The sequence below is a fragment of the Neoarius graeffei genome, chromosome 10, assembly GCF_027579695.1.
Source record: "Neoarius graeffei isolate fNeoGra1 chromosome 10, fNeoGra1.pri, whole genome shotgun sequence".
NCBI lineage: Eukaryota > Metazoa > Chordata > Actinopteri > Siluriformes > Ariidae > Neoarius > Neoarius graeffei.
In genome coordinates, this window is record NC_083578.1 from 92622727 (window position 1) to 92636176 (window position 13450).

The 13450-nt window shown below is 49.2% G+C and overlaps 1 protein-coding gene across 1 annotated transcript in view; it reads right to left on the minus strand.

The window, feature by feature from the left end:
* spag17 (sperm associated antigen 17) overlaps positions 1–13450 on the minus strand; it is a 151713-nt gene that overhangs the window by 114140 nt on the left and 24123 nt on the right. The gene's annotated exons all lie outside the window — the stretch shown is intronic.

Here is a 13450-nt window from a genome sequence, read left to right on the forward strand (position 1 = left end):
GGGAGTGTGAGTGTGTATCGGGGAGGGAGTGTGAGTGTGTATCGGGGAGGGAGTGTGAGTGTGTATCGGAGTGTGAGTGTGTATCGGAGTGTGAGTGTGTATCAGAGTGTGAGTGTGTATCAGGGAGTGTGAGTGTGTATCGGGGAGGGAGTGTGAGTGTGTATCGGGGATGGAGTGTGAGTGTGTATCGGAGTGTGAGTGTGTATCGGGGAGGGAGTGTGAGTGTGTATCGGAGTGTGAGTGTGTATCGGGGAGGGAGTGTGAGTGTGTATCGGGGAGTGTGAGTGTGTATCGGGGAGAGAGTGTGAGTGTGTATCGGAGTGTGAGTGTGTATCGGGGAGGGAGTGTGAGTGTGTATCGGGGAGGGAGTGTGAGTGTGTATCGGAGTGTGAGTGTGTATCGGGGAGGGAGTGTGAGTGTGTATCGGAGTGTGAGTGTGTATCGGGGAGAGAGTGTGAGTGTGTATCGGAGTGTGAGTGTGTATCGGGGAGTGTGAGTCTGGATCGGGGAGGGAGTGTGAGTATGTATCGGAGTGAGAGTGTGTATCGGGGAGGGAGTGTGAGTGTGTATCGGAGTGTGAGTGTGTATCGGGGAGGGAGTGTGAGTGTGTATCGGAGTGTGAGTGTGTATCGGAGTGTGAGTGTGTATCAGAGTGTGAGTGTGTATCGGAGTGTGAGTGTGTATCGGGGAGTGTGAGTGTGTATCGGGGAGGGAGTGTGAATGTGTATCGGGGATGGAGTGTGAGTGTGTATCGGAGTGTGAGTGTGTATCGGGGAGGGAGTGTGAGTGTGTATCGGAGTGTGAGTGTGTATCGGGGAGGGAGTGTGAGTGTGTATCGGGGAGTGTGAGTGTGTATCGGGGAGAGAGTGTGAGTGTGTATCGGAGTGTGAGTGTGTATCGGGGAGGGAGTGTGAGTGTGTATCGGAGTGTGAGTGTGTATCGGGGAGAGAGTGTGAGTGTGTATCGGGGAGGGAGTGTGTATCGGGGAGGGAGTGTGAGTGTGTATCGGAGTGTGAGTGTGTATCGGGGAGGGAGTGTGAGTGTGTATCAGAGTGTGAGTGTGTATCGGAGTGTGAGTGTGTATCGGGGAGTGTGAGTGTGTATCGGGGAGAGAGTGTGAGTGTGTATCGAGGAGGGAGTGTGAGTGTGTATCGGGGAGGGAGTGTGAGTGTGTATCGGAGTGTGAGTGTGTATCGGGGAGAGAGTGTGTATCGGGGAGTGAGTGTGAGTGTGTATCGGGGAGTGTGAGTGTGTATCGGAGTGTGAGTGTGTATCGGGGAGAGAGTGTGTATCGGGGAGAGAGTGTGAGTGTGTATCGGAGTGTGAGTGTGTATCGGGGAGTGTGAGTGTGTATCGGGGAGAGAGTGTGAGTGTGTATCGGAGTGTGAGTGTGTATCGGAGTGTGAGTGTGTATCGGGGAGAGAGTGTGAGTGTGTATCGAGGAGGGAGTGTGAGTGTGTATCGGGGAGAGAGTGTGAGTGTGTATCGAGGAGGGAGTGTGAGTGTGTATCAGGGAGGGAGTGTGAGTGTGTATCAGGGAGGGAGTGTGAGTGTGTATCGGGGAGGGAGTGTGAGTGTGTATCGGGGAAGGAGTGTGTATCGAGGAGGGAGTGTGAGTGTGTATCAGGGAGGGAGTGTGAGTGTGTATCGGGGAGGGAGTGCGAGTGTGTATCGGAGTGTGAGTGTGTATCGGAGTGTGAGTGTGTATCGGGGAGGGAGTGTGAGTGTGTATTGGAGTGTGAGTGTGTATCGGGGAGAGAGTGTGAGTGTGTATCGGAGTGTGAGTGTGTATCGGGGAGGGAGTGTGTGTGTGTATCGGAGTGTGAGTGTGTATCGGAGTGTGAGTGTGTATCGGGGAGGGAGTGTGAGTGTGTATTGGAGTGTGAGTGTGTATCGGGGAGAGAGTGTGAGTGTGTATCGGAGTGTGAGTGTGTATCGGGGAGGGAGTGTGAGTGTGTATTGGAGTGTGAGTGTGTATCGGGGAGGGAGTGTGAGTGTGTATCGGAGTGTGAGTGTGTATCGGGGAGGGAGTGTGAATGTGTATCGGAGTGTGAGTGTGTATCGGGGAGGGAGTGTGGATCGGGGAGGGAGTGTGAGTGTGTATCGGGGAGGGAGTGTGAGTGTGTATCGGGGAGTGTGAGTGTGTATCGGGGAGGGAGTGTGAGTGTGTATCGGGGAGGGAGTGTGAGTGTGTATCGGAGTGTGAGTGTGTATCGGAGTGTGAGTGTGGATCGGGGAGGGAGTGTGAGTGTGTATCGAGGAGGGAGTGTGAGTGTGTATCGGGGAGGGAGTGTGAGTGTGTATCGGGGAGGGAGTGTGAGTGTGTATCGGGGAGGGAGTGTGAGTGTGTATCGGAGTGTGAGTGTGTATCGGAGTGTGTGTATCAGAGTGTGAGTGTGTATCAGAGTGTGAGTGTGTATCGGGGAGTGTGAGTGTGTATCGGGGAGGGAGTGTGAGTGTGTATCGGGGATGGAGTGTGAGTGTGTATCGGAGTGTGAGTGTGTATCGGGGAGGGAGTGTGAGTGTGTATCGGAGTGTGAGTGTGTATCGGGGAGGGAGTGTGAGTGTGTATCGGAGTGTGAGTGTGTATCGGGGAGGGAGTGTGAGTGTGTATCGGGGAGTGTGAGTGTGTATCGGGGAGAGAGTGTGAGTGTGTATCGGAGTGTGAGTGTGTATCGGGGAGTGTGAGTGTGTATCGGGGAGGGAGTGTGAGTGTGTATCGGGGAGGGAGTGTGAGTGTGTATCGGAGTGTGAGTGTGTATCGGGGAGGGAGTGTGAGTGTGTATCGGAGTGTGAGTGTGTATCGGGGAGAGAGTGTGAGTGTGTATCGGAGTGTGAGTGTGTATCGGGGAGGGAGTGTGAGTGTGTATCGGAGTGTGAGTGTGTATCGGGGAGGGAGTGTGAGTGTGTATCGGAGTGTGAGTGTGTATCGGGGAGAGAGTGTGAGTGTGTATCGGAGTGTGAGTGTGTATCGGGGAGTGTGAGTCTGGATCGGGGAGGGAGTGTGAGTATGTATCGGAGTGAGAGTGTGTATCGGGGAGGGAGTGTGAGTGTGTATCGGAGTGTGAGTGTGTATCGGGGAGGGAGTGTGAGTGTGTATCGGAGTGTGAGTGTGTATCGGAGTGTGAGTGTGTATCAGAGTGTGAGTGTGTATCGGAGTGTGAGTGTGTATCGGGGAGTGTGAGTGTGTATCGGGGAGGGAGTGTGAGTGTGTATCGGGGATGGAGTGTGAGTGTGTATCGGAGTGTGAGTGTGTATCGGGGAGGGAGTGTGAGTGTGTATCGGAGTGTGAGTGTGTATCGGGGAGGGAGTGTGAGTGTGTATCGGGGAGTGTGAGTGTGTATCGGGGAGAGAGTGTGAGTGTGTATCGGAGTGTGAGTGTGTATCGGGGAGGGAGTGTGAGTGTGTATCGGAGTGTGAGTGTGTATCGGGGAGGGAGTGTGAGTGTGTATCGGAGTGTGAGTGTGTATCGGGGAGAGAGTGTGAGTGTGTATCGGGGAGGGAGTGTGTATCGGGGAGGGAGTGTGAGTGTGTATCGGAGTGTGAGTGTGTATCGGGGAGGGAGTGTGAGTGTGTATCGGAGTGTGAGTGTGTATCGGAGTGTGAGTGTGTATCGGGGAGTGTGAGTGTGTATCGGGGAGAGAGTGTGAGTGTGTATCGAGGAGGGAGTGTGAGTGTGTATCGGGGAGGGAGTGTGAGTGTGTATCGGAGTGTGAGTGTGTATCGGGGAGAGAGTGTGTATCGGGGAGTGAGTGTGAGTGTGTATCGGGGAGTGTGAGTGTGTATCGGAGTGTGAGTGTGTATCGGGGAGAGAGTGTGTATCGGGGAGAGAGTGTGAGTGTGTATCGGAGTGTGAGTGTGTATCGGGGAGTGTGAGTGTGTATCGGGGAGAGAGTGTGAGTGTGTATCGGAGTGTGAGTGTGTATCGGAGTGTGAGTGTGTATCGGGGAGAGAGTGTGAGTGTGTATCGAGGAGGGAGTGTGAGTGTGTATCGGGGAGAGAGTGTGAGTGTGTATCGAGGAGGGAGTGTGAGTGTGTATCAGGGAGGGAGTGTGAGTGTGTATCGGGGAGGGAGTGTGAGTGTGTATCAGGGAGGGAGTGTGAGTGTGTATCGAGGAGAGAGTGTGAGTGTGTATCAGGGAGGGAGTGTGAGTGTGTATCAGGGAGGGAGTGTGAGTGTGTATCGGGGAGGGAGTGTGAGTGTGTATCGGGGAGGGAGTGTGTATCGAGGAGGGAGTGTGAGTGTGTATCAGGGAGGGAGTGTGAGTGTGTATCGGGGAGGGAGTGTGAGTGTGTATCGGAGTGTGAGTGTGTATCGGATTGTGAGTGTGTATCGGGGAGGGAGTGTGAGTGTGTATCAGGGAGGGAGTGTGAGTGTGTATCGGGGAGGGAGTGTGAGTGTGTATCAGGGAGGGAGTGTGAGTGTGTATCGGGGAGGGAGTGTGAGTGTGTATCAGGGAGGGAGTGTGAGTGTGTATCGGGGAGGGAGTGTGAGTGTGTATCGGGGAGTGTGAGTGTGTATCGGGGAGTGTGAGTGTGTATTGGGGAGGGAGTGTGAGTGTGTATTGGAGTGTGAGTGTGTATCGGGGAGGGAGTGTGAGTGTGTATCGGAGTGTGAGTGTGTATGGGGGAGTGTGAGTGTGTATCGGGGAGTGTGAGTGTGTATTGGGGAAGGAGTGTGAGTGTGTATCGGAGTGTGAGTGTGTATTGGAGTGTGAGTGTGTATCGGGGAGGGAGTGTGAGTGTGTATCGGAGTGTGAGTGTGTATCGGGGAGGGAGTGTGAGTGTGTATCGGGGAGTGTGAGTGTGTATCGGGGAGAGAGTGTGAGTGTGTATCGGAGTGTGAGTGTGTATCGGGGAGGGAGTGTGAGTGTGTATCGGGGAGGGAGTGTGAGTGTGTATCGGAGTGTGAGTGTGTATCGGGGAGGGAGTGTGAGTGTGTATCGGAGTGTGAGTGTGTATCGGGGAGAGAGTGTGAGTGTGTATCGGAGTGTGAGTGTGTATCGGGGAGGGAGTGTGAGTGTGTATCGGAGTGTGAGTGTGTATCGGGGAGGGAGTGTGAGTGTGTATCGGAGTGTGAGTGTGTATCGGGGAGAGAGTGTGAGTGTGTATCGGAGTGTGAGTGTGTATCGGGGAGTGTGAGTCTGGATCGGGGAGGGAGTGTGAGTATGTATCGGAGTGAGAGTGTGTATCGGGGAGGGAGTGTGAGTGTGTATCGGAGTGTGAGTGTGTATCGGGGAGGGAGTGTGAGTGTGTATCGGAGTGTGAGTGTGTATCGGAGTGTGAGTGTGTATCAGAGTGTGAGTGTGTATCGGAGTGTGAGTGTGTATCGGGGAGTGTGAGTGTGTATCGGGGAGGGAGTGTGAGTGTGTATCGGGGATGGAGTGTGAGTGTGTATCGGAGTGTGAGTGTGTATCGGGGAGGGAGTGTGAGTGTGTATCGGAGTGTGAGTGTGTATCGGGGAGGGAGTGTGAGTGTGTATCGGGGAGTGTGAGTGTGTATCGGGGAGAGAGTGTGAGTGTGTATCGGAGTGTGAGTGTGTATCGGGGAGGGAGTGTGAGTGTGTATCGGAGTGTGAGTGTGTTTCGGGGAGGGAGTGTGAGTGTGTATCGGAGTGTGAGTGTGTATCGGGGAGAGAGTGTGAGTGTGTATCGGGGAGGGAGTGTGTATCGGGGAGGGAGTGTGAGTGTGTATCGGAGTGTGAGTGTGTATCGGGGAGGGAGTGTGAGTGTGTATCGGAGTGTGAGTGTGTATCGGAGTGTGAGTGTGTATCGGGGAGTGTGAGTGTGTATCGGGGAGAGAGTGTGAGTGTGTATCGAGGAGGGAGTGTGAGTGTGTATCGGGGAGGGAGTGTGAGTGTGTATCGGAGTGTGAGTGTGTATCGGGGAGAGAGTGTGTATCGGGGAGTGAGTGTGAGTGTGTATCGGGGAGTGTGAGTGTGTATCGGAGTGTGAGTGTGTATCGGGGAGAGAGTGTGTATCGGGGAGAGAGTGTGAGTGTGTATCGGAGTGTGAGTGTGTATCGGGGAGTGTGAGTGTGTATCGGGGAGAGAGTGTGAGTGTGTATCGGAGTGTGAGTGTGTATCGGAGTGTGAGTGTGTATCGGGGAGAGAGTGTGAGTGTGTATCGAGGAGGGAGTGTGAGTGTGTATCGGGGAGAGAGTGTGAGTGTGTATCGAGGAGGGAGTGTGAGTGTGTATCAGGGAGGGAGTGTGAGTGTGTATCAGGGAGGGAGTGTGAGTGTGTATCGGGGAGGGAGTGTGAGTGTGTATCGGGGAGGGAGTGTGTATCGAGGAGGGAGTGTGAGTGTGTATCAGGGAGGGAGTGTGAGTGTGTATCGGGGAGGGAGTGTGAGTGTGTATCGGAGTGTGAGTGTGTATCGGAGTGTGAGTGTGTATCGGGGAGGGAGTGTGAGTGTGTATCGGAGTGTGAGTGTGTATCGGGGAGAGAGTGTGTATCGGAGTGTGAGTGTGTATTGGAGTGTGAGTGTGTATCGGGGAGGGAGTGTGAGTGTGTATCGGGGAGTGTGAGTGTGTATTGGGGAGGGAGTGTGAGTGTGTATCGGAGTGTGAGTGTGTATCAGGGAGGGAGTGTGAGTGTGTATCGGAGTGTGAGTGTGTATCGGGGAGAGAGTGTGTATCGGAGTGTGAGTGTGTATTGGAGTGTGAGTGTGTATCGGGGAGGGAGTGTGAGTGTGTATCGGAGTGTGACTGTGTATGGGGGAGTGTGAGTGTGTATCGGGGAGTGTGAATGTGTATTGGGGAAGGAGTGTGAGTGTGTATCGGAGTGTGAGTGTGTATCGAGGAGGGAGTGTGAGTGTGTATCGGAGTGTGAGTGTGTATCGGAGTGTGAGTGTGTATCGAGGAGGGAGTGTGAGTGTGTATCGGGGAGGGAGTGTGAGTGTGTATCGGAGTGTGAGTGTGTATCAAGGAGGGAGTGTGAGTGTGTATCGGAGTGTGAGTGTGTATCGGGGAGGGAGTGTGAGTGTGTATCGGAGTGTGAGTGTGTATCGGGGAGGGAGTGTGAGTGTGTATTGGAGTGTGAGTGTGTATCGGGGAGAGAGTGTGAGTGTGTATCGAGGAGGGAGTGTGAGTGTGTATCGGGGAGAGAGTGTGAGTGTGTATCGAGGAGGGAGTGTGAGTGTGTATCAGGGAGGGAGTGTGAGTGTGTATCGGAGTGTGAGTGTGTATCAAGGAGGGAGTGTGAGTGTGTATCGGAGTGTGAGTGTGTATCGGGGAGGGAGTGTGAGTGTGTATCGGAGTGTGAGTGTGTATCGGAGTGTGAGTGTGTATCGAGGAGGGAGTGTGAGTGTGTATCGGGGAGGGAGTGTGAGTGTGTATCGGAGTGTGAGTGTGTATCGGGGAGGGAGTGTGAGTGTGTATCGGAGTGTGAGTGTGTATCAAGGAGGGAGTGTGAGTGTGTATCGGAGTGTGAGTGTGTATCGGAGTGTGAGTGTGTATCGGAGTGTGAGTGTGTATCGAGGAGGGAGTGTGCGTGTGTATCGGGGAGGGAGTGTGAGTGTGTATCGGGGAGGGAGTGTGAGTGTGTATCGGGGAGGGAGTGTGAGTGTGTATCAGGGAGGGAGTGTGAGTGTGTATCGGAGTGTGAGTGTGTATCGGGGAGAGAGTGTGTATCGGAGTGTGAGTGTGTATTGGAGTGTGAGTGTGTATCGGGGAGGGAGTGTGAGTGTGTATCGGAGTGTGAGTGTGTATCGGAGTGTGAGTGTGTATCGAGGAGGGAGTGTGAGTGTGTATCGGAGTGTGAGTGTGTCTCGGAGTGTGAGTGTGTATCGGAGTGTGAGTGTGTATCGAGGAGGGAGTGTGAGTGTGTATCGGAGTGTGAGTGTGTCTCGGAGTGTGAGTGTGTATCGGGGAGGGAGTGTGAGTGTGTATCGGAGTGTGAGTGTGTCTCGGAGTGTGAGTGTGTATCGGGGAGGGAGTGTGAGTGTGTATCGGAGTGTGAGTGTGTATCGGAGTGTGAGTGTGTATCGGGGAGGGAGTGTGAGTGTGTATCGGAGTGTGAGTGTGTCTCGGAGTGTGAGTGTGTCACATGGGGCAGTCGGTTATATAACAGCCACATCCCACACACAACTACAGTGAGGTCCGAAAGAGCAGCTGATAAATACCTGGAAACAATCGAGGTTGTGGGTGGAGTTTTACCTGTGGGTGTGGCCCAGAGTGCAGTTCAGCCCTCAGGGAGGCTTTAATATTGAAATTACACACATCAAGAAGAGAATATTTTACAGATAAAATTCTGAATGAAGGTAAAGTTTCTATGTGAGTGGAGCAGAGGAGTGTTGGGTCAGATTCTCCTTCACACCATCAGCACCACTTCTTTCTTAATAATAATAATAATAAACTTTATTAGGCACAGGGTTTCAAAACTAACACTCATTTACATGAAAGCTGTACATAACATGAATATAAACGAATGGCAAATATAGAATAATTGAAACTTTAAGAAATAGTGTGAAATTATAATAATGTATTAGTTTGAGTTCACTGGGCACTTTAAATTCAAGATTAACTCTGAATTATCCAGTGGACTAAAATCTCTACGTTATTATAATTTTCACACTATTTCTTAAAGTTTCAACTGTCAATACAAATCACTATCAGTTTTAATCCACACTGTTATATTTTATTTATTTTTTTCGTTATTATACTGTATATTTGCCATTCATTTATATTTATGTTATGCACAGCTTTCATGTAAATGAATGTCAGTTTCACAGCAGAGCGCATCGAATTAACACTGATTTAATTTTATTAATTCTACAAATCACCATAGTGAATTAAAAGTGTGCTAAACTCCGACGTCTCACGTCACTTGAGCTTAGTGGCTTCATTACGTTGGGCTCGAGTGACTCTCAGAGCATGATATAAAAAAATAAAAAGTAAAATAACAGTCTGCGCTGGATCAAGTGCTATTCTAAAGAGTGTGGAAGCCGTTTTGTTTCATTAAAACAGAATTTTGCAGTGATGAATCTGGTGTCAGAAATCTGGAGCCCAGAAGATCGGCTGAAGCAGCAGCGTAACTCGAGTCTGAGCACGAGGAACTTTCCTCACAGAAATACTGATGTCACTACTGAGTCACAATCCGACACAATAGAGTCGTTAAAATACATAAAGTGTAAAACATTAGAACACTTGTTGAGTTATGGGTTCTGAGATTACTTTTGAGCTAAGATGCTTCGGAAAGGGAAGTATGAACATGTTAATTTAGTAGTGGATGACATTTTTAGGGGTAGGGGTGGACATGGGAGGAGACGAAGGCAGGGAACCAGGTCTCCTCACAGATGGGGTGGGGGGTTTAGGGTATGGGCTGATAAAGAGACCTTTGCTGTGTGTTTTGTATTGATAAGCTCCACTGTTTTGTGGTTTATTAAGTTTTTGACATCATTTGTCATGATTTTACTTATCTTCTGCTGCCTGTGTCTTAGAATCGACCTGATATCCTCTCTACCATTTGCTGTAACATGACTGGCTCACTAGATGGAGGGACCACTGGTGGGCAAGTGGTAAGATTCACCTCTTTAAACACGGGGGGCTTGAATGCCGCATTAAAACGAACAAAGATAATGACTTATATCAAAAATCTGAACACCAATGTGATACTACTTCAGGAGACACACCTGCTAAAAACTGAACATGGAAAGTTGAGCTGACCATGGATAGAACAAATCTTTCACTCTCAATTCAACTGTAAAACAAGAGGTACAGCCATATTAATCAGGAAAAACATTCAATTCACCTCCAGTAGTATTATCACAGATCCAGAAGGACGTTATACAATTATCTCCAGTTTATTATACCAGAAGCCGGTAGTCTTAGCATCAATCTACGCCCCTAATTGGGATGACCACAGCTTCTTCAGTTCAGTATTATCCCTAGTTCCCAATCTGGACTCTCATACCTTGATTCTTGGTGGGGATTTGAATTGTGTTATCGACCCAATTCTTGACAGATTGAGCCACCGAACTATTCCGCCCTCAAAAATGTCACAAATTTTGACTGCCTTCATGGACCACTTTGGCTATGTCAGTCCTTGGAGATTCACGAACCCATCTTCTCATCAATATTCCTTTTTTTCGCATGCTCATCATTCTTTTTCCCGCACTGATCACTTCCTAGTGGATAAAACTCTTATCTCTTCTCTTACTTGTGTACAATATTTACCCATAACAGTTTCAGATCACTCAGCCGTAGTACTAGATCTCCGTTTCGATGGATCATTATATGCACACGGCGACAAGGCTGGGCGCCTCCTTGCTCACCAGCTAAAAGCCAAACAAGCATCCAACCAAATCATTCAGATTAGAGATGAATCAGGCATGGTGGTGACCGACCCTATTAAAATTAATACCTCATTCAGTTTATTTTACCGTCAACTGTATAAATCTGAATCCCCAGACGATGAAACCCGTATGGATGCCTTCTTTCAAAATCTAGACTTACCAAGAGTTTCGCCCAATGACAATCAGACGCTAGACGCCCCTTTAACACTCTCTGAGATAAAAGAAGCAATAAGCTCAATGAATAGTGGCAAATCACCAGGCCCTGACGAGTACCCCATTGAGTTTTATAAACGGGTTTCTAACCAGCTGGCCCCTCTACTTCTAGAGATGTTTAACTATTCATACAGCCAGGGCTCTCTACCAGCCACCTTAATGCAGGCCTCCATTTCGCTCATTTATAAAAAAGACAAGGACCCTCTAAACTGTGCTTCATATAGGCCTATCTCCCTTCTACCTGTAGATGTGAAAATACTTGCGAAAATTTTAGCACATCGTTTGGAGCCCATCATGCCTTTAATCATCTCGGAGGACCAGGCGGGGTTCATTGGCGGGAGACACTCTTCTTCTAATGTCAGGAGACTTCTCGGCATCATTCATACTCTATCCTCCCCTGCAGATCCGGAGGTGCTTGTGTCACTTGATGCCGAGAAGGCCTTCGATAGAGTGGAATGGCCCTACCTCTTTTTTTCCTTACAGCGATTTGGGTTTAGCAACTGCTTTATGTCCTGGATCAAATTGCTGTACTCCTCTCCTCAGGCATCAGTATGCACGAACACACAGCGCTCCAATCCTTTCCCCCTCTTCCGTGGCACACGCCGGGGTGCCCCCTCTCTCCACTGCTGTTCGCGCTTGCCATTGAGCTGTTGTCCATAGCATTGAAATCGAAGGGAGGCTTCAAAGGAATAAGGAGATATGGAGAGGAACATCAGGTCTCATTGTATGCTGATGACCTACTCCTGTATGTAAGCGATCCCCTGTCAAGCCTCCCACTTATTCTCTCAATTCTGGACTCTTTTAGCATATTCTCCGGATATAAACTCAACATCTCCAAAAGTGAGTGTTTCCCAATAAATCAACTAGCCACAGAAATTCCAACTCACCTCATACCATTTAAGACTGCTATGGTGGGCATAAAATACCTGGGAATAATGGTCACACGATCTATGCGTACGCTGAAAGAGCAAAACTTTTCGGTACTGATGACAGCAGTCAAACAGGATCTCCAAAAATGGAGCAGTTTACCACTGTCTCTGGCAGGTAGAGTGCAAACAGTAAAAATGAATATTTTACCAAGATACCTTTACCTTTTTCAATGCCTACCAATCTGCCTCCCGTGATCATTTTTCAACTTTATCAATAGCATCATATCCATCTTCATTTGGGCAAGTAAATGGGCCAGAGCAAATAAATCCTTACTCCAGAGGAACAGATCAGAGGGTGGCCTAGGGCTGCCCAATCTCCTTGGGTACTATTGGGCAGCTAACACGCAAAAGATTTTACTCTGGTTCACCTCTCCTCAACATGGCTGGTGCCAGTTGGAAGCGAACTCATGTTCCACGACCCTTCAAGCACTAGTATGTACCGCCTTCCCCCTCTCTCTCGCAAATTTCACATCCAACCCCATTGTACCCCATACGTTAAAAATTTGGACTCAAATCAGGAAACGGTTTGGATGGCTCTCCCTCCCCCAGGCTACACCTCTTTGTAATAATCACTTATTTGTACCTGCCAAGATTGACTCATGCTTTACAGCTCTGGAAACAAAGGTCTGAGATGCCTGGGAGACTTGTACATGGATGGACTGTTTGCCAGTTTCAACCAACTACGCTCAACCTTCGGACTAGGTAATACAGACTTCTTTCAGTTCTTCTAACTTTGCAATTTTGCACAAACCTACTCTCCTCAGTTCCCACAAGCCCCACCCCTCAGCGGCATGGACCTGGTACTCCAGGCTAAGTCTTTGCCTAAGGGCCATGTCTCATATCTCTATAATCTCTTATCACCAACAAACGATTCATCTGTAAATAAGAGCAGGGCCGACTGGGAAACTGAACTCCAGATAAGCATTTCTGATGCGCTATGGAAAAAAGCGTTGAACGCTGTTAACTCCTCTTCTAGCTGTGCCAGACTTTCTGTTATCCAATTTAAAGTACTTTTTAGGCTGCACTATAGCAAAGATAATCTTTCCAAACTTTACCCAGACAAGACTACTGAAACGTGTAACAGATGCTCTCAGAAGCTATGCAATCTGACACACGTTTTGGACATGCTCTAAGTTATCTAACTATTGGCAATCAATTTTTAAATCCATCTCTGGCATCTTAAGTATACCTGTTAGTCCTTCCCCACAGATAGCTATTTTTGGGGTGCCTCCTGATGAACCTGTAATCACATCCCTGCAGGAAAATGTTATAGCTTTTGTGTCCTTGATTGCACGCAGGAAAATTCTTCTCTTACGGAAATCCTCTCAGTCGCCTTCCTTTAAATTCTGGCTACATTATTTATTATTTCTACTGAAACTGGAGAAAATCAAATTCAGCCTTAGAGGCCGCCCTGAGAAGTTTTATTCACACTGGAAGCCACTTCTGGATTATGTCGATAAACTCCCTGCTACTGAAATGTCCCCCTGATCCTACGCCCACACCTTGTATAGTCCACTGACCTCCACCCCCTTAGATATGACGCTTTGCACTCGGCCTGGCCCGGGAACAGTCGGCTGATCTGTTGAACATGCAGAGACACAGGCAGCAAACAACTAATGTTGCATCCTTTTCTTATTTCATTACTATTTTTTTTTCTTGTTTATACAAGTATGCATTGTATCTAAAACTGATTTGGGTATATTAATTTGTTGATATAATTTAATAAGGGTCTTTGGGACGGGTGAGATGGATATTGGGTTGTTCAAAATGAAAATGAAACTTCTCTGAATGTTCTGTTTACTGCAACTTTGAATCAATTAAAAAAAATACATAAAGTGTGTAGGGCGGCACGGTGGTGTAGTGGTTAGCGCTGTCGCCTCACAGCAAGAAGGTCCTGGGTTCGAGCCCCGTGGCCGGCGAGGGCCTTTCTGTGCGGAGTTTGCATGTTCTCCCCGTGTATGCGTGGGTTTCCTCCGGGTGCTCCGGTTTCCCCCACAGTCCAAAGACATGCAG